The 22,843-nt window shown below is 43.0% G+C and overlaps 1 protein-coding gene across 2 annotated transcripts in view; it reads right to left on the reverse strand.

Annotated features, from left to right (window-relative positions):
- Positions 1–22,843, reverse strand: part of HLCS (holocarboxylase synthetase) — a 212,573-nt gene that overhangs the window by 41,832 nt on the left and 147,898 nt on the right. The window lies entirely within an intron of this gene.

Here is a 22,843-nt window from a genome sequence, read left to right on the forward strand (position 1 = left end):
GATCCCTAACCAACTGAGCAAGGCCAGGGATCGAACCTGCAACCTCATGGTTCCTAGTCAGATTCGTTAACCACTGCGCCACAACGGGAACTCCAAAGCAGCTGTATCATTTTTGCATTCCCACCAGCAATACGCGAGAGTTATAGTTTCTCTGCATTCCCACCAACACGTGGTATGGTTCGTCGCTAGGTTAGCCCTACTGACGGATGCATAATGGTAGCAACTGCAATTTAACCTGCATTGCCATGAAGATGAGTGATAGTGAGCATCTTCCTTTGTGCTTCCTGGCATTCATATTTTCTTTGGTGAAAGAGCTTTTCAAATCTTTTGCCTTTTTTTAAAAATTGGTTGTCTTCTTCATACTGAGTTACAAGGCTCCATACATATTCTGGCAGCAAGTCCTCTGTCAGAAGTATGTTCTGCAAAGATTTTCTCCCAATCTGTGGCTTGCCTGTTTTCTCAACTGTGTCTTATAAAGAATAAAAGGTTTTTTTTTTTAAATGAAACTAACCCCATTTTAATCACTTTTATCTATTTTGTGTCTTATTTAAGAAATCTTTCTATACTTCTATATCACAAAGGTTTTCTCCTATGTTTTTCCCTACAAGTTTAATATTTTGAACTCTCATATTTAGGTTGATGATCCATTTTGAATTAATTCTTCTATATGGTATCAGGCAAAGATTGAGATTCTTTTTTTTTTCTCATACAGATATGCAGTTGTTTGAGCACCATTTATTAAAATGACTATCTTTTTCCCCAGTGAATGATGTTGGCACCTTTATTTTAAAAAATTCAATTGACTAAACGTTAGTCCATTTCTGGATTCTGCTCTGTTCCATTAGTCTACACCTCTACCCTTATACCATCAGACGTTATCTTGACCACTAGGGCAAGATAACTTTAAGAAGTCTCTTATCTAAGTCTAAGTATAGTTTATTCACATATCCAGTCAGCAAATGAATGTGAGAATCTGAAGACTGAGATGTAAATTTGGAAGCTATCAGTTTAGAGATGATGTTTTGGCCACGCCCACAGCATGCGGAAGTTCCAGAGCCAGGGATTGAACCCACGCCACAGCACTGACAACTTGGAATCCTTAACCCGCTGAGCCACCAGGGAAGTCCTAGAGATAATATTTAATCAGGGGACTAAGGGTGTGTGCCCAATGTCACACTGGTCGGCTTGTGCCAACAAAGTACAGTCTCCCAAATCTCTGATCTGTAAGTAGTGGGTTCCTACCCCCTATCCAGTACAACTCTAACTTGAATCTGCCAGATTTCCAAGGAGTAGGAAACTGGACCCTATGAATCAGAGTCCCATATTCAGCCGAGAGGCTCAGGAAGTCACTCATTCCAGTATCCAAAGCCTCGGTTCTCGAAGTTGGAAAAATGGCACTACAGTAAGTAGCTCAAATCACAGAGTTGTTTGTGAGCAACTAATAACAGTAAAATGGAAACATTTGGAAAAAGCCTCATGAGGAAAATCCAGTCTGAGTTTCATGATTCATTTTCTTATCTATGGACTGTGCTTAGTATCAGCACAGAGAATACATGCTAATAACAATTTCTGGACAAGTCATCTTGAGACCAAATGACCCCACAGACTCTGAGGCCAGTCACTCTGACTCCTCAACAGAGGATCTGAAAGATGGCAGAGGTCAGCATAGCAAAGTATTTCCTGCTTGCCACAGATAACACAGACGTGGACAAACTTGGAATATACACTCCTGGCACATACAGCAAGTATATACGTGTGCAGCATACGGCAGGAACCACATAAATACTTGGTGAACACACACAAAAACAACAGGCATTTTTATAATAAGCCGAGGAACTAAAGATCTGTATCCAGCTTTCCAACAAAGTGAAAATCAGCATTACATGTGGATCAGATGCGGTCAAGGCAAACTTACACAAGCAGGCGAGTGCTCGCACCCTACAGGTACCGTTCCCAGCATTTCACAGAAACGAGTCATCAATCTTATGAGGTAGAACTAGTATTAACTCCGCTTTACCGGAGAGCAAAGAGGCAGAAAGGCACTGTAATAATTCCACGCCACAGATAAGGAAAGGAAGACCCATGGGAGTAGCAGGGCCGGGACCTGAAGCCCGGGGATCAGGCTGTGGGGTTCCCAGCCACCATGTTTGTCTTCAGAAAGCTTCCGTCACCTCGTATAAGACCGAAATCTGAAAATTCCTTTTCCATCATTTGTCATTTTAATGCAGCCTAACTCACACAACCTCAGACCACAAACTCAGTTACCATGAACATACAAGAATGGTAGGTTCCGTGTTGGCTGCAATTTCTTTAACTTTGAGGGGTGAATTCTGTCCATCAGTTTTGAGAGTAGAGAGTGGTGTCGAAGGAAAGAGTCAAGATTAAAGACTTGAAGTCAATTCATCATAAAGCATTTGTAGCTGCTGCGGCCATGTCACCGGTAGCAGCATTTGCCTCAGTGGAAATTTATATCGTGGCTATGGTTCTTAGATGTTTAATTCAGATGGATGAAAATGCAGGAAATGATATTTGGCTGGACATATTTACACAGGAAAATTAAAGAACAGACTGAGAAATCACTGGTAATCACGAACGCCCCCTGGATAATCATCCTTGATATGTACACCAGCCCAAACACACCCGGTTCACAGCAGAGATACATGTCATTTTTCAACCTGCAATAATCTGCTTGAAATTGATTTTAGTAGTTGCCTGCCCTATGACATCGTAGAAATCAGATTCTCGCACATAATTAGCTCCCAGCTCAATTCGTCTGAGCCACATGCTACTGTAATAACAGGGAAGGGGTATGACAATCTAGAAAAGGAAAACACAAGCTTTCATCTCAGAAACCAATCTTAACAGGTATGAAAATAATTTGGAAAAAAAAAAAAAAAAAAAAAAAAGGCCTTGTTTCAAGGCCCACACCTAAAATGTCTGGGGAAGTTTTTAGCCAAACATACCTGGCATATGTTAAGTGCTGAATCAAAGACAGTTAATATTCTTTTATTATTGCTAATGTTTCTAGTAAGTATTCACCTCTCAGTGTGTCTATTAACTAGCATTGCTGGTTAAGATGTGTACAAAAATTTTGTACATATCAAAACAAACTTAAGGTTACCAAAGGGGACAGGTGGCAGGGGAGGGGAGATTTACTGGGGATTTGGGATTGGCATGTGCACATTGTGGTATATGGAATCACTGGCCAACAGGGACCTCTACCCAATATTCTGTGATCATCTATATGGGAAAAGGATCTGAAAGAGAATGGATACGTGTGCACATATAACTAAATCACTTTGTTGTACAGCAGAAATTACCACAACATTATAAAGCAATTCTACGTCCATAACACTTTAAAACTGAAAAACAATTTAATAAAACTTTAGATATGGACTTGCATCGTTGTGAGCAGTTGTGTCCTAAATTAAAAACTGCAAATAGGTTGATTTTCATTTGCACTTTTTGCAATTATATCATATTATATAAATGACCTTAAACAAGAGTATGCTGTATTTATAATATACATAATGTAAGATACCTAAAAATACAATTATCTGTTAACAGTAGCAAATAATGTTCTCTTCCAAAATTGTGATTAATCAGGGCAGGCTAATACTAGCTCAAGCAACTCTAAAGGCAGTGGCCCAAGTCCAAAGCTAGTCAGACGGCTCTCCTCCAAGTGACTCGAGGACAGGCCCCTTCCAACTTGTGACACCACTGTTTTCCCACATGACCTCCAAAATCTCAATAGAAAGGGAAAGGGAGAGTGGGAGAATCTGAGGGGCCAGACCTGGAACATGTAAACTTTATGCCCATCCCGCCCACTGGCCATGCCCACGACTCCAAGCCAGTGGAAAGAAGATCTGCGTGCCCAGGAAGAAAATAAAACAGGGTAGGAATCATGTAATATTTTCTCTGCCACAAATATTAACATTTGCCTTGTATTTTACTAATGTTTACAGTGTACTTTTGTTTTGTTTGGCTTCTGGTTTCGGTTTTTTTTGGCTGTGCTTGGGGGCATGAAGAAGTTCCTGGGCCAGGGACTGAACCTGTGCCACAGCAGTGACAACACTGGATCCTTAACCTGCTGAGCCATCAGGAGACTCCCATACATGGCACTTTTGAATGACGTCTTATTTATTTATCACTAGAAAAAGTTGAAAAGTTGCTACTGTTATTGCCATTTTACAGACAAAGAAACTGAGGCTTGTAGAGTCATTTAGTGTCCAAGGAGGTGAGGAATGCAGTGAAGACACACATCCCTTCCCTGTGAATGCAGCTCTCAATCCTTGCCACTATTCTTTGCATTGTACTAAACTTCAAGAACAATGGAGTTCCTGTAATAGAACAGATTTACAACAGAACTAAGTTACCTTTTCATTTTTATCTCAATGTAATTCAACATAATCTAATCTCATAGAGAAGTACCATCCCTACACAATGTATAAAGGCGGAATCAATAGAATAGTTTGAGCAGCAAACCACATGTTACTAGTAAGCAGTCATATATTAGTCATTTCAGGGAGCACTTGAAAAATAAAATAGGAATTAATATGACAATAATCCCAAAACATGACCTCTAATTTTTATTTTGAATATCAAAGACATAGGTACAGATACAGGTACGTGTGATTAAACTGAAAATGAATGCTGTGGAAAAAGAATTCTGCACAGGGTCAAATTTCTAATCCTACTCCTTTAACTAAAAGTGAACCCCACACCTAACACTGGTTGTCATGGCGACAGTGAGCCAGATGGAGTTTGAAGGCAGGTCAGAAGTCACTGCTAGGAACTCAAAGCCCAAGGTACCCAGAGCTTGCACACCATCCTCCAATGACAAGGGAGCCTTCATGAAGTAAAAGTTCAAAGCCCCATCTTTGAGAACTAGGTTCATGCCTATCTGCCAGGGGCCAGGCAGATGAACTGCCCACAGCTTCCTTCTCCATGTTCTGTGTCTAGCATCAATATTTCCATGTTCAGGATGGAACAGATCTTTCTAGCATTTAAAGTAATGCTTTCTCTTTTCAAAACAAGGAAGAATGTGTAGTATTAAATCTGGATTCCAGAAACGCTGGCATAGGGTGACCTTGTGCCCAGAAGTTTATTGCCAAGGTTCCAGTTTATGCCCACAAGGCCCAGAGCAAGACTCCAGATGCAGCAGCAGATTTTGGCTCCAATGGGTTTGGGCTGCATGAATTATCTGGAGATTGATTTACTCCACAATTTAAATTTCTTTTCTCTCCATCAAAACAATTCTACACAAATCATTTCCATGTTTCCAAAGCAGAAGTGGTGGAGGGGAAAAAAACTTCCCAGGATTAAAAAAAAAAAAAGCCTGCAAACGGTGAAGGATTTGCTATCCAACATTCATTTCAGGAAACCTTCAGGTGGAATTAGGCAATGTAATGGGCAATTTGGTCTTGACTCCCCAGCAGGAACACGCCTGCACACACATATACACACATCCATTCCCAGGTGATCCCCCGCACCAGACCATGAGCTTCTAGTGAGACCCAGTTCCTGTCAGAAGGGCAGTTTCCTTTTTGTTATACCAACATAATGCTTCATTACACCAAGACATAGCACTCTCCAAACCGCCAGGTAAATAAAGAACAGGGCTTAAAATTTACAGTAACATTTAAAATGCTAAGCATTTCCACCTTAAATGAATGTGTGTTCTACCAAGTGCTTCCCGGGGCTGAGGCTCCACAGACCTTCCTCGAGGCCCATTAGTTCCTCCTGGGCGGTCCCCCAGCTCAGGGCAATGCTCCCAGCAGCTGCTGTAACCGCCTCTCATTTCCACCCCCATGTCACACTCTGCATTACCAACAAGGGAACGGGGCGCTGCCTCCACTGTTGTGGGCTATTTGTTCACCAGAAAGAATTTCAAGCCGCTGGAGGTAAGTAAATCCAGTTACTCACTGGTGTCGGAAAAGATGCTAGATTCACCATATGCCATCAGAAGCAACGCCAGCTTGCCAGGAAGTAACCAAGCAGTCTGCTCAGTGACTTCCTGGTGGACTATGCCAAAATGACTCGCCATGTGCCATGGAACCAATGAAACAAAACAGTCCCCTTCGGTTTCTCCAGTTAGACGGTGCCTGGAGGGTCTTGTGACCACAGGAAAAGTCACACTGAGCTAAGAAATCCTTTCCCCTCCACATCCTCTTGCACTGCTCCCCCGTCTGCCATGGTCCTCAGTGTGCTTTAGAGTCGCTCGGCCAGAATATAAAGAAGTACCAATATATTATATAGTACTATATATTATTAGTACCTTTAAAGAAGTACATACACACACACACATATATATGTATTTTTTTTTGTCTTTTTAGGGCCACACCCACAGCATATGGAGGTTCCCAAGCTAGGGGTTGAATTGGAGCTACAGCTGCCAGCCTACGCCACAGCCACATCAAATCCGAGCAGTGTGCGTCTGAGACCTACACCACAGCTCACGGCAACGCCAGATCCTTAACCCACTGACAAGGCCAGGGATCGAAACTGCATCCTCATGGATGCCAGTAAGATTTGTTTCCACTGGGCCACAACGGGAACTCCCAAGAAGTACCAATACTTATTTGCTATATATTAAATGCTGCCGTATTAGATAGCATTTCTAGGAAAATAAAAAACTTGTACCAACACCACCAGGTTTTCGTATTCTCTACGTGACCATTAAAATAAACACCTACCTTGGCTACAGTGAGCGTGCCAACTAAAAGCAACTAATCCTGACATGATTCAGTAACACCACCTCAGAATGGAATAATGTTTGACAGTTTACAAACTGCTTCTATATTTGATCTTCCTAAGAGCTTGGCCAGGCGAGCGGGGCACATTCGATCACCTCCAGTTTGCAGCGAAACCAACTGGAGAGACGAAGGCAGGCCTCAGAGCTAGGGGGGTGTTCTGACTTTACCACACCGAGCCGTCTCAAGAGCCACTGTCTAACCTCAACACTGCCAGAAACAGGGCCACAAGAGACGGTTTTTAATACCAAAGAACATCAGCTTGGGAAATAGGAAGTTGGCAAAGACACAAAGATGCTCCCAGATCTTAAAGGAAAAAGCTACATCTCTCCATTCCCCTTCACTACTGCATCCTAAATAAAAGCAACGGCCGGTATCCCCTCAACCTGGGTCAGGCCCGGGTCTGCGCCGGCTTCCTCATCCCTGGCCGCACAGACATCTGAGCCTGGCTGTGGGTTCTCGGTTTATGGGAGGGCGGCATGAAGGACATGACCACCTAAGCCCCGTGGCGGGTTAAGCAGCCTGATTGAACGTTGCTGCTAATTGAGGGCCCCTGTTGTCTGGCAGGACCATGGGGTACCTTCTGCACTTGTTCATGACCACAGCACCTCACTCAGAAATTAACTCTTGATGAGTGCAGACAGGGGCCCAGCTGGTCCTCTCGAGTCCTCCCAAGTAGATAAATGAAGTGTAATAAGTATGCTGCTGACTGCCAAGGCAAGAGGGGCTCTCCGTGACCTCCTGGTAAAACCCAGAGTATACTTTTACCGTGACTTAATTCTCTGCACTGGAGACACTTAATGCAGCCAGGAAGAGTGTGAATAGGCCGATGGCCACAAGGAGTGCATTGAGAAGTCCATCACCAAATGTCCACTTTATTAAGTCTGAGCTAAAAGAATAAAGAGGCAATGTATGGGAAACTAATTTTCAATTGGCAAATATTTTCTCTAGGTGAGAGGTGCTATTTTTCCCCATAACTCTTCACAGGTGTAGGGACAATGGTGACTTCTATCAGAGTTTGCAAATTGTACAATCATTCCACTCAGGTTTAAACTATTAAAAATAAAATATTAAACATTCATTTTCTAGCACTTATAGAGGAAATCTTTCCCTAAAGCTCTGTTTTAAAAGAGGAAAACAGTGGTTATTTTTGTTGGGCCTTCCAGACTTAGAAATCTGAGAGAAAGCTGTGTTCTGGTTCACACAGTAGAGCTGGCTCCGGCGGAACTGGAATCCAGGAGTCCCTCTACTCAGTTGTGTGTGCTCCAGGGCAAAGATTCTCTGCTGCATTAAAGGGAGGCGGTTAGACATAAAGGGGTGAGTAGCTGTATTATGTGCACATCACAAGACTATATGCTTAAAAAAAAAAATCAGTGAAATTCAGCTGAGGAAAGTACTATACAGAATGAGAATACAGGAATTCCAATTATGGCACAGCAGAAATGAATCCAACTAGGAACCATGAGGTTGCGGGTTCGATCCCTGGCCTTGCTCAGTGGGTTAAGGATCTGGCGTTGCCGTGAGCTGTGATGTAGGTCACACATCTGGTGTTGCTGTGGCTCTGGCATAGGCCAGTGGCTACAGCTCTGATTAGACCCCTAGCCTGGAAACTTCCATATGCCTCGGGTGGGGCCCTAAAAAGACAAAAGACCAAAAAAAAAGAGAATATAGAAAAACTATGTGTTATTTTCCTTTATTTTGATTTTAAGGGCTGCACCCACAGCTTATGGAAGTTCTCAGGCTAGGGGTCGGATCGGAGCTGCAGCAGCTGGTCTACACCACAGCCACGGCAACTCAGGATCTGAGCCATGTCTGTGAGCTACACCACAGCTACAAACCTACCAAGCGAGGCCAGGGATCAAACCTGCATCCTCATGGATACTAGTCAGGTTCATTTCCACTGTACCACCACGAGAACTCCTATGTGTTATTTTATGACTATGTACTGCAATAGCTATGAAATAGATTTTTTTTTTTTTTGTCTTTTGTCTTTTTTGTTGTTGTTGTTGCTATTTCTTGGGCCGCTCCCGCGGCATATGGAGGTTCCCAGGCTAGGGGTCTAATCAGAGCTGTAGCCACCGGCCTACGCCAGAGCCACAGCAACGCGGGATCCGAGCCGCATCTGCCACCTACACCACAGCTCACGGCAACGCCGGATCGTTAACCCACTGAGCAAGGGCAGGGATCAAACCCGCAACCTCATGGTTCCTAGTCGGATTCGTTAACCACTGCGCCATGACGGGAACTCCTGAAATAGATTTTAACCCATGTTCATTGCTCATAAAAAGTGGAAAATGTGAAAGTAAGATGAAGACATTGTCATCTATGATTCTACCACCAAAAAGCATTTTAGTGTACATCCTTTAACCTTTTTTTTCTATATTGCGCAAGAGTGTGAATATATCACCACATTTAAAAAAATTACTGTCATACTATAATACTTACTGCCTTTTCCAGTTAATACAACATTGGGAGCGTTTTTCCCATATTAAAATGTTCTTCCAAAAAAATTCTGTTTTAAAGGGCTACCATCATGTTATTCTAATCTAATTTTTAAAAGCTATTTCCTTTTACTCACTCGGTAGGTCAACACAAAACAAAAACAAAACTATGCTCCTCTGCTTCTCGTTTCCTGCCTTTAAAAGAGTTGTTTGAATATCCATTTCGGTTCTTCCACTGGCTTTTCAGCTATATTCCTTTGCGTTTTTAAGTGGCTGCACAAGGGATTACAGTACATGTCATAATTTTTCATAGTCCGCTTACAGTCAATATTGTACCACCTCCTGTAAAGGACAGAAATCCTGCAACAAGAGAGGTTCACATCTACCCTTATGGTTGCTCTATGTACCATATCTACAAATGTTGTAACCCCACAGCACAGTTATAATTTTTGCTTTAAATAATTATATGGTTAATAAAGAAATTGCGAGAGAGAAGCCAAAATCCAGTATTTTGTATTTACCCAATCGTCACCATTTACAAAGCTCTTCATTTTTCTTGAAGGGTCTGAGTTCCCTTCAGCTTTAAGAGGTTCCTTTAGTATTTCAGGAAGTACAGCTCTACTGGTGATAAGTTCTTATCATATTCTTTATATGAGTATGCCCTTATTTTTCTTTCACTCTTCCTTTAAAAGTTATTTTATTGTGGTAAATACACACGACATAGAATTTACCAGTCGATCCCTTTTTTTAAAGGTATAATTCACTGGCATTAAGTCCATTCACATTGTTGTACAACCATTATCATGACTCACTGCTGAACTTTTTCATCATTCCAATCCTTCATTTTTTTTTTTTTTTTTTTTTTTTTGCCTTTTCAAGGGCCGCTCCCACGGCATATGGATGTTCCCAGGCTAGGGGTCTAATTGGAGCTGTAGCCACCAGCCTACGCCAGAGCCACAGCAAAACCAGATCTGAGCTGCATGTGCGACCTACACCACAGCTCACGGCAACACCGGATCGTTAACCCACTGAGCAAGGGCAGGGACCGAACCCGCAACCTCATGGTTCCCAGTCGGATTCGTTAACCACTGAGCCACGACGGGAACTCCCCCAATCCCTTCATTCTTGAAGGATGCTTTTACTGGATATAGAATTCCACGGTGAAAATTGTTTTTGTTCAGAACTTTAAAGATGCTGTTCCATTCTCATCAGTCTTCCATAGCTTCTGAGGTCAGGCACTAACTGGATTTAGTTCCCTCGCATCGTTTCTCTTTTGCGGCTTTTTTGAGGTTTTCTCTTTACCTTTGGTTTTCAGAATTTTGGGAGAGTCTGCATGGGCTTCTCTGTATTCACTCTACTTGGTGGTCCTTGACTACCTCGTACCTGTACATTTCTATTTGTCATAGATTTGGGGTAAAAATTAGCTATTATTTCTCCCAACATTTTTTTCTGCCCCATCTTTTCTCTCTCCTTTGTCATTTCCTTTTGTCAGTGAATCCACCCAGTGAATTTACATTTCAGGTACTTATTTTCAGTTCTAAAATTCCTATTTAGTTCTTTAAAAAAAAATCATTTCTAAGCCTCTTAAAGATACCCTACCTTTTCCTCCATTTCCCATAGTTATTCTCTTGGGGTTGGACTCTGCTGACTGTCCTTTCTCCTGAGATTTTATTGATTTTTCAACTGTTGGCTCTTTTACTTTCATAACCTAGACATGATGAATGTTAATTGGTTAGATTCTGGATCTTGTTATTTTTCTTTGATGAGTGTTGTTTCTGTTGTTTGGGTTGGCAATTATCTTGGCTGAATCTGACCTGAAAACTCTGTTCACTGAAGCAGCACCTTCAGCTGCAGTTGTTGTCCTCATGAGGTGCGTTTCGGCTATTCCGTGAGAGTAGTTTAGCCGTCAGAGATGTGCACAGACAGAGGGGATTTGGGGATCCCCTCTCTGACGCTTTCCCTTCTGGCCTTCTCCCTCCCCTAGTGGCAGCACTTGGCCTGGGCTTCCTGTGTACAGCTCCAGTCCTGGGAGTACCCCCCCCCCCAAAGATCTGCTTCTACAAGGGCCCACCTGCTTCTGTTTACTTGTCAGTTACTTCAGGTAACTGTTTTTTGTATTAGGCCCAATTTTAACAGTTATTTTGGGGTACAAGGGGGTCAGAGGTCTGGTAGGCTCTGGATCCATTATTCTCAGAAGGAGAAGCTAAAGATCTTGGTTTCTAAATAACATTTTCCACTAAAAGAATCCAGAGTTCCTTATAAAAATGGTCAATGCTGGAGCCAGGTACAAGGTTGCCCTGGGACAGCTTGTTGGGCCAGAGAATAAAAAACCATTTGCAGATAAAGGAGGGGGCTCAGGAGTCTAGAGGACATGGAAACCTGTTGGAAAGGAATACCAGTGGCCAAATCTGGGACAGTTTAGCCGAGGATAAGGACTATAATCGATGAAAAAACAATTCATAAATGGATAGTGTTGGCTGAGAGAGAGCAAGAGAGAGAAAGGAAGTCACTTGTTTGTTGTTCTAGAGTGACTGTGATATCAACTTCCTAATTTGATCCTTCACAGAAGAATACCACTTTATTTATTATTATTATTATTATTATTATTATTATTTTGTCTTTTTGCCTTTTCTAGGGCTGCTCCTGTGGCATATGGAGGTTTCCAAGCTAGGGGTCGAATCGGAGCTGTGGCCACTGGCCTATGCCACAACCACAGCAACACGGCAACGCTGGATCCTTAACCCACTGAGCAAGGCCAGGGATCAAACCCGCAACCTCATGGTTAACCACTGAGCCATGGCGGGAACTCCAACCTTGATATCATTTTTTAAGAGGATCTAATAAATCTAATGATTTAGAGTGCAATGCACAACCATGGAGGCATCCTGATTAGAAATAACAACAACACAAGAAATTTTTATGCACCTGAGGAGATTTGACTATAAACTGGGTGCTACTGAATTAATATTTATATAATAAATATTGGCATTATGTTTATGTAGGAGAAAATCTTTATTGCCAAGAGATGCATGCTGAAGCCTTTAGGGGTGATGTGAAAAGATGTCTACAACTTACTTTCAAGTTTTCCATCCAGAGAAAAAAAAAAAATCAAGAAAAAAAAAAGAACAAAATATAAACAATGGCTGACACTAGGTGTTGGATATACTGGCACTCAGTGTGCTGTTTCATCGATTTTCCAGTGTACTTAAATTTTTCATAATAAAAATTTGGAGGAGAATTCTAGCCCACATTTGCACATGGTTGTGACCCTAAACCTGGGATAAAATTAAGATTAAAGTGTTTTTTTGTGGTGCGTGTTGTAACAGGATCTAGGTGACAAGTCAACCACTGGCACAGTTCGCTCGGAAAGCAGCTTAGAGAAGGAGAGGTATTGGGAGGTAGTTCTTCCTCCTCCGCGGTCAATAACCTGTTGATCCAAGACACTGGGAAAATAAAATGCAGCACCTCTGAGAATAAGGTTGACTGGGACCACTGGATAAAAGTGAGGTTTTAATGCCATTAATTCACATTATTCACAAGTTGACCTGCAATATGTCAGACGCTGATTTAAGTATGAAATATACCCAAGACCTCAAAGGACTACAATGTAGTCAGAGACAGAGAGAGAGAGAAGAAAACAGGTCATCCAAGTCAATAGAATAAACAGGATGATGAGTCAAGCAGCGTACTCTGGAGAGCAACACCAGATGGGGCAGGGGAGAAGGAGAAGAGGAAACGCCCCATGGTAGCCACGGGTGGGTGTCACTCAGACATCCTGCAAGACAGTCTAGCTGACTGACAGCTTCTGGCCACTGCCAGGACACAGTGCAGTTCCAGGCCCATGTGTTAGGTGCACGGTCAGTGTTTAGTAACAAATACATACATCTCCATCACCCTGCTTTCCCCGGTCCCCGCCAGCACTTCAGATAAGTGTGATGCTCACATGGGTCTCAGTTCTGGTTCTCTAGTCCATTATAACAAACCACCCCCAAATTTAGTGGCTTCAGTGACCCCATCAAGGAATTTGCTCACAATCTGCAATCTGGCAGAAGTGAGCAGTTAGTGTCCGCTGGGGCAGCTCCACTGGGTGTAGTAGATCCATTTCCAAGAGAGCACATGCACCTGGCTGGCTGGTTGGCACTAACTGGGAGTTCGGCTAAAGCTGAACCAGAACAGAGTTCGTCTCCAGAGAACTACATGGGCTTTCTCCAGCATGATGGCTGGGTTCAAAAAGCAGGTGTTCTGAAAACAAGAAGTTGAAGCCGCCAATCTGCTGATGCCTGGGCTTGGAAATCGGTGTGGTGTCACTTCTACCATAGTCTATTGGTCCAAGCGGTTACAGAGCCCACCCAGACTCAAGAAGAGACATGGACCCTACTTATCCACGAAAGGATCCATCCTACCCACATTCTCTTATTTTGAAATAGGCTATTTAAGAACTGAAAGGTTATATTTACCTAAACTATAGTACACATATACACTTACACATCAGTATCCACTGTGTATGGCATTTGTCAGCTGGAATTTGGTAACAAATCATGGGCTCTCCTTATCAAGTCAAAAATGGGCATCACTTTCAAATTGGTCGCAATCTAACAGGGAGCCAAATTCATATACATTTAACTCTGATGGGATGGAATTCATGGATGTCGGTAGTGAGCAAAGCCCATAGACCCACGTAGAGAAGGAGAAGGAAAGACAGAGTTAATTTTCCCCACCTTCACCCACAGGTGTCCACTTACATCTTCATTGCTCCCTGTCATCAACAGCTGGGCCTCCAGCCTTATGCTCTAGCCACACAGAACTCCAAATCCAAACATACTCAACATAGATCTCTTTAAATTATACATCCCTAATTGAGTTACTATAACTTGAAAATTACTATTAATCTTATACAATATTTAGACAAATTTTAAATCAATTGACTCAAACAATACATACATGGAGTTCCCATGATGGTGCAGCGAAAACAAATCCGACTAGGAACGAGGAGGTTGTAGGTTCAATCCCTGGCCTCGCTTGGTGGGTTGAGGATCCAGCGTTTCCGTGAGCTGTGCTGTAGGTTGCAGATGCAGCTCAGATCCTGCGTTGCTGTGGCTGTGGCGTAGGCTGGGCGGCTACATCTCCTACTCAACTCCTAGCCTGGGAACCTCCATAAACCGTGGGTGTAGCCCTAAAAGACAAAAAAACAAAAAAAAACCAACAAAAAAAACCAACCATGCATGCAGTATAAACCCCACCCCCATGTCTACAAAACAGTAGCAATGGCCTTTCCTAATCGCTTACTCTGGTCTCATCACCTTCAATTTACAAACCTGAAACCAGATCGAAGTGTTAACATCTGAAAGGGTGCCTCTTCCTAAGATCATTTGACTCAAATATCAAAATAACTCCCAGCTAGAAATGGACATTTCTGCGTTTCTGAGAAGGCTACTTCCTACTCCAGAAATCAACGAGGAGAACAAGATCCTAAGGGATTATTATCACTACTGTCATCAAGAGACGCCTGAAGGTGCTAAATACTTTATCTTGGTGCCTTCCCTTAACTGCATTTCTCTGGGAGACTTTAGCTTGTTCTGTCATTTAAAATGCTTAAAGTGTATGTTGCAGATTAAGGACGGCCACAGGTTCCTAAACACGCCTATGTGGAGGGGGAGGGGTCTGCATTCCCTCCCCTTGAACCTGGGCAAGTTCAGTAATTAGTCTGACCAGTAGAATACAATGGAACAATTTCCTGGCCCAAACCTTTTGAGATGGGGGCCCTGATGACTGCTTCCTAGAGTCCTTTGAGAGTTTTGAGCGGCCATGTAAAAAGCCTGAGGGCCTTGAGACTGACAGGCTGGAGAGGCCAGTTGTTTGACCTGGCCACGGCCCACCAGCCTCCTCCACAAGGTGACAGGTGTGTGAGCAAAGTCGTTTTTGCCCCTCCAGATCAGCGCATCCACCAGTGAGGAGCACCGCACGAAGCAGAATAACCCAGCCTTGACCAAATTTCTAACCCAGAAAATTACAGAATATAATAAAATTGTTGTGGTAATAAGCCATTAAGGTTTGGGATGGTTTTGAATTTCAATAATGGACAACTGGAACAAATTTTCATGTTGAAACTAATAACTTTGATTGAACGTATACAAGAAACAAGGAGCTCCCACAGTGGCTCAGCAGTTAATGAACATGACTAGTATCCATGAGGATGTGGGTTTGATCCCTGGCCTTGCTCAGTGGGTTAAGGATCCAGTGCCGCTGTGAGCTGTGGTGTATGTTGCAGATGTGGCTGTGGCTATGGCGTAGGCCCTGGCCAGACTGCTCCCATTTAAGCAGTTTGTGATAGACTCTAAAATAATACCTATAAGGGTGTACAACTTACATCTTAATAGATTATCTCTTAAATGCCATTCATAATGTTTTCCAGTTGTGACACTTCTAACTACCAAACATCTAGTCCCTGATTTATTGGATTCTGTTCAGGGACAGCACACTTCTACCCCTTTAACAGTATAACTACCATGCCCTTTAAAATTGCATTATTCTAGTCAATCACAGGTCAAGCTAGTAGTGACTTGCTTATCTTGCAGGACCATGAACAGTATGCATCCCTTCACTTATAGATGATCTTCAAAAACCATAACCCACGGCAGGTCAAACCTCTGCATTCAGTAGGCGGGCACAGTGCCTCAAGGGCAGAGGAGCAAGGGCCCAAAGACCCTGTGGTTTCCGAGCCAGCATACCCTTCGCACCGCCTCTATAACAAACATATCATCTAGAATATTAGGACAACCAGAGTCTCAGCTTGATGCTCTGGAAATCCGGACACGACATGGTTTGCCTCTTAGAAAACGAGGTATGGAAATAATACTAATTTTGTAGTGGTCTTAGAGAAATTTAGTTCAAAAATCAAATACCTTACAGAGCCCTCTTTCGCATGTGTGACACCGACGACTCAATGCAGTAATAACCTCTAAACTTGCAGAGTGCCTGCTTTCAGTGCTCCCCCACGCTCCTGAACGTGATGCTGAAGAAGACCCACAGCGGGAGGAAAGGCACAGGACCAGGGCTTGGGAGCCACCACAGCAAGGGTGGCTGGGCCATTATTAACCAGGGGAGTAGAGACAGATGCCTGCACAGCCCTCAGTCTTGGTTTCTTAACCTGTATAACCAGAGGGATGGGGAAAGGCTTGCGAAGGTCCCTTCCTCCTCTGACATTCTGTGATTCCCTACTGTTCTAGAAATGGCTGGGACATGGAGAACACTGGGCAGTTCCTTCCAGGCTTCTGTAATCATTCTGCATTAAGTAGGAAATCGCGGAAGACAAACACTAGCCTCCTGAACTCAAAGACAGATGTTCTGTTACAAAGGACAAGATGTTTGTATAGCCAGGTCAAGGCAAAAACTATTGAGTGTTAATATAATCAACTCTGTATCTAAAATCTACTTATTAGGTGTTTCTGCCCTCTAACCTTCTTAGAGTCTGCTCAAATTGGAAGGTAATGGGTTCTGAATGGATTTCATACAGAGGGGAGAAAAGATTTACCTTCTGTGGTATTATTTACAATTTTTATAACACACAGAGTAGGTTAGCTAAAAACATTTTATTTTATTATTATTATTATTATTTTGTCTTTTTGCCATTTCTTGAGCCGCTCCCATGGCATATGGAGATTCCCAAGCTAGGGGTCGAATCGGAGCTGTAGCTGCTGGCCTACACCACAGCCACAGCAACGCAGGATCCAAGCCACGTCTGCGACCTACACCACAGCTCACGGCAATGCCGGATTCTTTTTTTTTTTTTTTGTCTTTTTGCCATTTCTTGGGCCGCTCCCTCGGCATATGGAGGTTCCCAGGCTAGGGGTCTAATTGGAGCTGTAGTCACCGGCCTACGCCAGAGCCACAGCAACAGGGGATCCGAGCCGCGTCTGCAACCTACACCACAGCTCAGGGCAACGCCGGATTGTTAACCCACTAAGCAAGGGCAGGGACTGAACCCGCAACCTCATGGTTCCTAGTCGGATTCGTTAACCACTGCGCCACGACGGGAACTCCGCAATGCCGGATTCTTAACCCACTGAGTAAGGCCAGGGATCGAACCCACAACCTCATGGTTCCTAGCCAGATTCATTAACCACTGCGCCACGACGGAAACTCCCGTTTTATTTTATTTATTTATTTATTTATTTATTTTTGTCTTTTTGCTATTTCTTGGGCCGCTCCCACGGCATATGGAGGTTCCCAGGCTAGGGGTCTAATAGGAGCTGCAGCCGCTGGCCTACACCAGAGTCACAGCAAAGTGGGATCCGAGCCGCGTCTGCAACCTACACCACGGCTCACAGCAACGCCAGATCCTTAACCCACTGAGTGAGGCCAGGGGTTGAACCTGAAACCTCATGGTTCCTAGTCGGATTCATTAACCACTGAGCCACGACGGGAACTCCCATTTTATTTTATTTATTTTTTTCAGTATAATTCTTTTTACTCATCATCTTAATTACCACAACACATATTCTTTCTTTTTTGCTTTTTAACTTATTTTAGTATTTTAAAATATTAAATTTTTTGTCAGATATGACTTGCAAACATTTTATCCCAATATGTGGACCTGTGAATATGTATTCACCTCTTGATATGGCCTCCTCTTTGCTTCTGGAGTAGGATTTCTTTTTTAAGGTTTCTGGTCCCTTTGGTTGCTCAGCCTTTAGTTGTGAATTTTGTTGTTTTTAGGAGAGAAGTTGAGCTCCAGTCCTTCTATTCCGCCATCTTAATCCCATCTCTTAGCTAACAACATTTTAAAGTTTTATACCCTTTATATCATCCATGCTATACTTTATCCTTTGACTTTTGATCAACTGTTAGCTGCAGAATAAGACTGCCTAAATACTGAAATCTACCAAATTATGTCTTATAATTTTAAATTTTAAAATAGGTTTTAAAATTGTGATGTAAGGCTTCATAAGCCCTTATGTGTTTAAAATAAGAAATTATATATGAAAGAGCAAGTCAAAAACCATATATAGAAAAGATGGAGAATGAAAATTATTACAATATTCATCTCTGCCTACTGTATAGCACAGGGAACTATATCAAAAGTCACTTGTGGAGTTTCCGTTGTGGCTCAGTGGTTAACGAATCTGGCTAGGAACCATGAGGTTGCGGGTTCGATCCTTGGCCTTGCTCAGTGGGTTAAGGATCCAGTGTTGCCGTGAGCTGTGGTGTAGGTCGGAGACGTGGCTCGGATCCTGCGTTGCTGTGGCTGTGGTGTAGGCCAGAGGCTCCAGCTCCCATTAGACCCCTGGCCTGGGAACCTCTGTATGTCGGCAGGAGCTGCCCTAGAAAAGGCAAACAAACCAAAAAAAAAAAAAAAAAAAGAGTCACTTGTGATGGAACATGATGGAGGATAATGCGAGAAAAAGAATGTATATATCTGTATGACTGGGTCACTTTGCTGTGCAGCAGAAATTGACAGAACATTGTAAATCAACTATAAAAACAAAAAATAAGAAACCACCACCAACAACAAAATGTTCATCTCTGACTTTTCTTCTTCTCAAAACTAAAAATAAAACAACAAAAAAGTCAGATATACAAGGAGTCTTGAATTTCCATTTTCGGGCAAAATTTTTGCAAATACATAAACTTCATGGATAATCTTGCTGCAGCCAGGAATCTCTCTACCAGATTATAAATTTAGTCTGCATTCCTCCATACAACCTACTCTGTGATACTAAGCAACGCAAACACAACCGACGTTTTAATATTATGCCTTCCATTTTTTCCAGGACATAATTTCCTGAAATAATCTCATTCATGCCTGAGGTCCAAAGACATTCTTATTTACGATTTCAGGTCAGTATGCCAATAGCAGGGAGACCCATTCTTGAAAGGCTGAGCTTTTAGAATGAGTCCTGAAAGAAAGGATTTTACCAACACTGCTTATTTCTCAAGTAGGGATAATGTAAAAAAAAGCAAATTTATAAGAAAATGATTCTAATGCCATTTTTAGTTAAAAGCACTGGGAGATTTACAGAGATCAAATAATATGCCAATTTCTTTTAAATGTCGCCAACACTTGATGCCAACACAATTACAAGTTGGAAAAATGTGTAATGAATGAGGCAGCTCATAATTTCCCTTAAAATATGATGTACAACTTATTAAGTGGCATAAAAAGCAAAGAGTCATGGCAAATGCTGAAACCTTAAATCTGAGATTCATTGCTTTAGGGCATGTGAGTCAAAACTCCATCATCTGGAAATACCTAACAATGAGAATGTTAGGTCACAAGCTGTTTTAGAAACACCTGCAATACCTTCACCTAATGAGGTGAATAAACAAGAGCTTCGTGTTCCCCATCAAATAAGAAAACCTAACAATTTTAATCATATCATATTAAATAAATTTAATAATAAGCCTAAATTTGAACGCTTTATAATGAAAATACTCACAGGGAGGGCATTTTCTTTTCCAAATTTTGCTGTTCAGCTGTGCCAGCTCCCTCATCTAAAGCCACCTGGTGGAAAAATGTGCCCCCAATTCTAGGGTGGTGTGGGCTTTTGCAGAGCATGGCTTAATTTGATAGTCACTGGAGGTTCAGAAAGGTAAGGTATAATTTTATCTGATGTCCTCTGTCCTCATTTCCCACTCCCCCAAACACACCACATACCGACAACCCAGATCAGGAGAAAGATGCCACTGAGAGCTCACTCAAAGTCCCAAGTCCCATGCTTTTCTAAGTTGAATGGGTGGCTCTCCAGGCTCACTCTCTAAAATCACTTGTTTACCGTGTATACTACCACTTTGTCCCCCAAAGGGTTATACTTTCTCATTTTCGTCCAACCAGGGTTGCCAGATTTTGCAAAGAAAAACATAGGATGCCCAGATAAACAACAAATAAGTCATCGGTCCCAAATTTCACAGTACGTACTTAGACTAAAAAATTCTCTCTTACTTCTCTGAGACTCAGATTTAACGAAGTGGCCTGTGTTTTCTCTGCCAAATCCAGGCAGAGCATTAACATCTTTTCCTCTTTCCGACAGTCCAGGAAGCAGAAAAGAGGCAGCAACGAGGAGGGGTGGGAGAGGGGTGGAGTAAGAAAAGGAAAATGTAAGGAGAAAATAAGGGCTTTAGTAGCTTTCCATGGGGGGGCTTCTCAAACTTGAAGATGCATACACATCACCCTGGGAGCTTGTAAATTTCACATGCGGACCCTGATGTGGTGAGGCCAGGAGGCCTGGAGCCTCCACGTCCAAATGCTTCTCAGGTGATGCTGGTGCAGAGGCCATGCCTTCTGAAGCCCTGCCAGGCAAGGTGAGGGACAGTCAATAGTGTGGACATGTGGATGGTGAGGCAGAAGGAGGCCAGCAATTAAGGCAGCTCTTCTAGCAGGTAAGGGGAAATACAAAGATCTGGTCTCTTTGGAATTTTCTTCTAATTTCCCACTGTGGTAAATAACCATTATCATCATATGTACGAAGAAACTAGTTTTAAGGGGAAAACAGAAACAAAGAGAAAACCACATATCAAAAGCAAATGCATCAAACCGTTTTAGACAGGCATGCATTGTACTGTTGAGAAACAAAGCCACACATTTAAGAATTCAGCACCAGGAGTTCCCGTCGTGGCGCAATGGTTAACGAATCCGACTAGGAACCATGAGGTTGCGGGTTCGATCCCTGCCCTTGCTCAGTGGGTTAACGATCCGGCATTGCCGTGAGCTGTGGTGTAGGTTGCAGACGCGGCTTGGATCCCGCGTTGCTGTGGCTCTGGCGTAGGCCGGTGGCTACAGCTCCGATTCAACCCTAGCCTGGGAATCTCCATATGCCGCGGGAGCGGCCCAAGAAATAGCAACAACAACAAAAAGACAAAAAGACAAAAAAAAAAAAAGAATTCAGCACCAAAGCCTTGTCACATTAGGATAAACTAGGAAAAATGGTATAAAATGTACAGGATTCATCAAATGAGTGCTCTTAAAAACTAACTTGAGACCTCAGGTTCTGGCCATGGTTTGGCCCATAGGGGAAAGCACTTGACAGCTGCCTAGAAAACTGGCCAAGGCTCTCCTTGCCCCCTGTCACCACCACCTCCCCTCTGCCTGCTTTCCAGGGACTGCCTCTCATCCCCAGTGGGGATGAGCCTGTTTGGGTCTATGTTTTGGACCTCACTGTGCCCATGTGAGCTCTCAGGAGACAAGTGCTCCATGCCCCCTAGGTCTGGCCACCCAGAGCTGTAGCCACATATACAGTAAAGTATATGTGGACACACAAGTGGCCAGAAAACAGGCAGACATTCTCCTAATTCTCCTTTTGTCTTAATTAGGAAAAATGCCCCAACATGTAAATTCCTCAGAGCATAACTAGGCAAAGGTGAGCAGATTTTCCATACTAGCGCTTTTTATGGATGTGGGCATTGTTCAAAAGCATTCGCATTGATTTAGTTTCTTGATGGCAGGGCCTGGGGCTGCTGCTTTTGTGGGTGGAATAAACAGAGAATACAGAAGACAGGTGTGTCCGGACTCTTGGGACACGAGCTGGGCCACGAGAGCACACACACCAATCGCTGCATGCATTTTGCATTCCAAGAGCTATTTAGAGAAAAGTCTCCCTCCTGTGCAGGCCACGGGTAGACATCCAGATCCTGGGGCGTATGTATGTACATGAGATTTTACAGTCTCCTTCATGCCTTTGACTCAAGACAGAGCAAAAGTCACCGGTGACCTGGGGAAACATCAGAAATCACTGTAGGCATCCACAGAGGATGATTCCAAATCCCAAATTAAACTACTCAATTCACCGATTATCATGAATACGATGTTTCCATTAGTCACCTATTCAGTCTGAGACACCTATCCGGGGTTTTAAGTTTTTGGCAATTGTTCTTCCTTAACTCAGGGAGCTCAAAGGTGCGATGGTCCAGAGCACCGGAGTCAACCTTCTGTGCTAAATCCCGGCTCCAGTGCTCACTACTGGTGCCCAGGTCCCATAACCACATCTGTAAAAAGGGGTCAGTGTGTCACTGTGATGCCGTGAGGGATTATTGAAGACAGTGTGTCAAGCGCCAAGCACAGTATTGAGGAAGAGTTTGATAACCTCCCTGTTAATATATTGTCATTGCTACAGTGGTAATTATTGTTATTTTGTTACTTTGCATGAAGTTTTTTTTGTTTGGTTGGTTGGTTGGTTTTTGTTTTTTGGTCTTTTTAGGCTGCAACACTGGCATATGGAAGTTCCCAGGCTAGGGGTCCAATAGGAGCTACCTACAGCTGCCGGCCTACACCACAGCCACAGCAATGTCAGATCCAAGCTATGTGCCACGAGTCTGTGACCTACACCACAGCTCAAGGCAACACTGGATCCTTACCCCACTGAGCGAGATCAGGGATCAAACCCAAGCCCTCAAGGATACGAGTCGAGTTCCTTACTGCTGAGCCACGACAGGAACTTCCTGCATGAAGTTTTGAATTGCTCAATATTACTCTGAAACCATGGACTAGTCACCCTAGATTAGGTTACCTCCTTCCATTTAGCCTGCATAGTGATAAAGCCAGTTCTCTAGCTGGATCCAAGGATGAACAATTTTTTATATATAAGTTGATGCAGGCAGCAGACATGTTGATACAGAGATAATGCTCTATCTCAAATATTTATTTTGGGAAGTGGAGCC

The sequence above is a fragment of the Sus scrofa genome, chromosome 13 (genome assembly GCF_000003025.6).
Source record: "Sus scrofa isolate TJ Tabasco breed Duroc chromosome 13, Sscrofa11.1, whole genome shotgun sequence".
Taxonomy (NCBI): Eukaryota; Metazoa; Chordata; class Mammalia; order Artiodactyla; family Suidae; genus Sus; species Sus scrofa.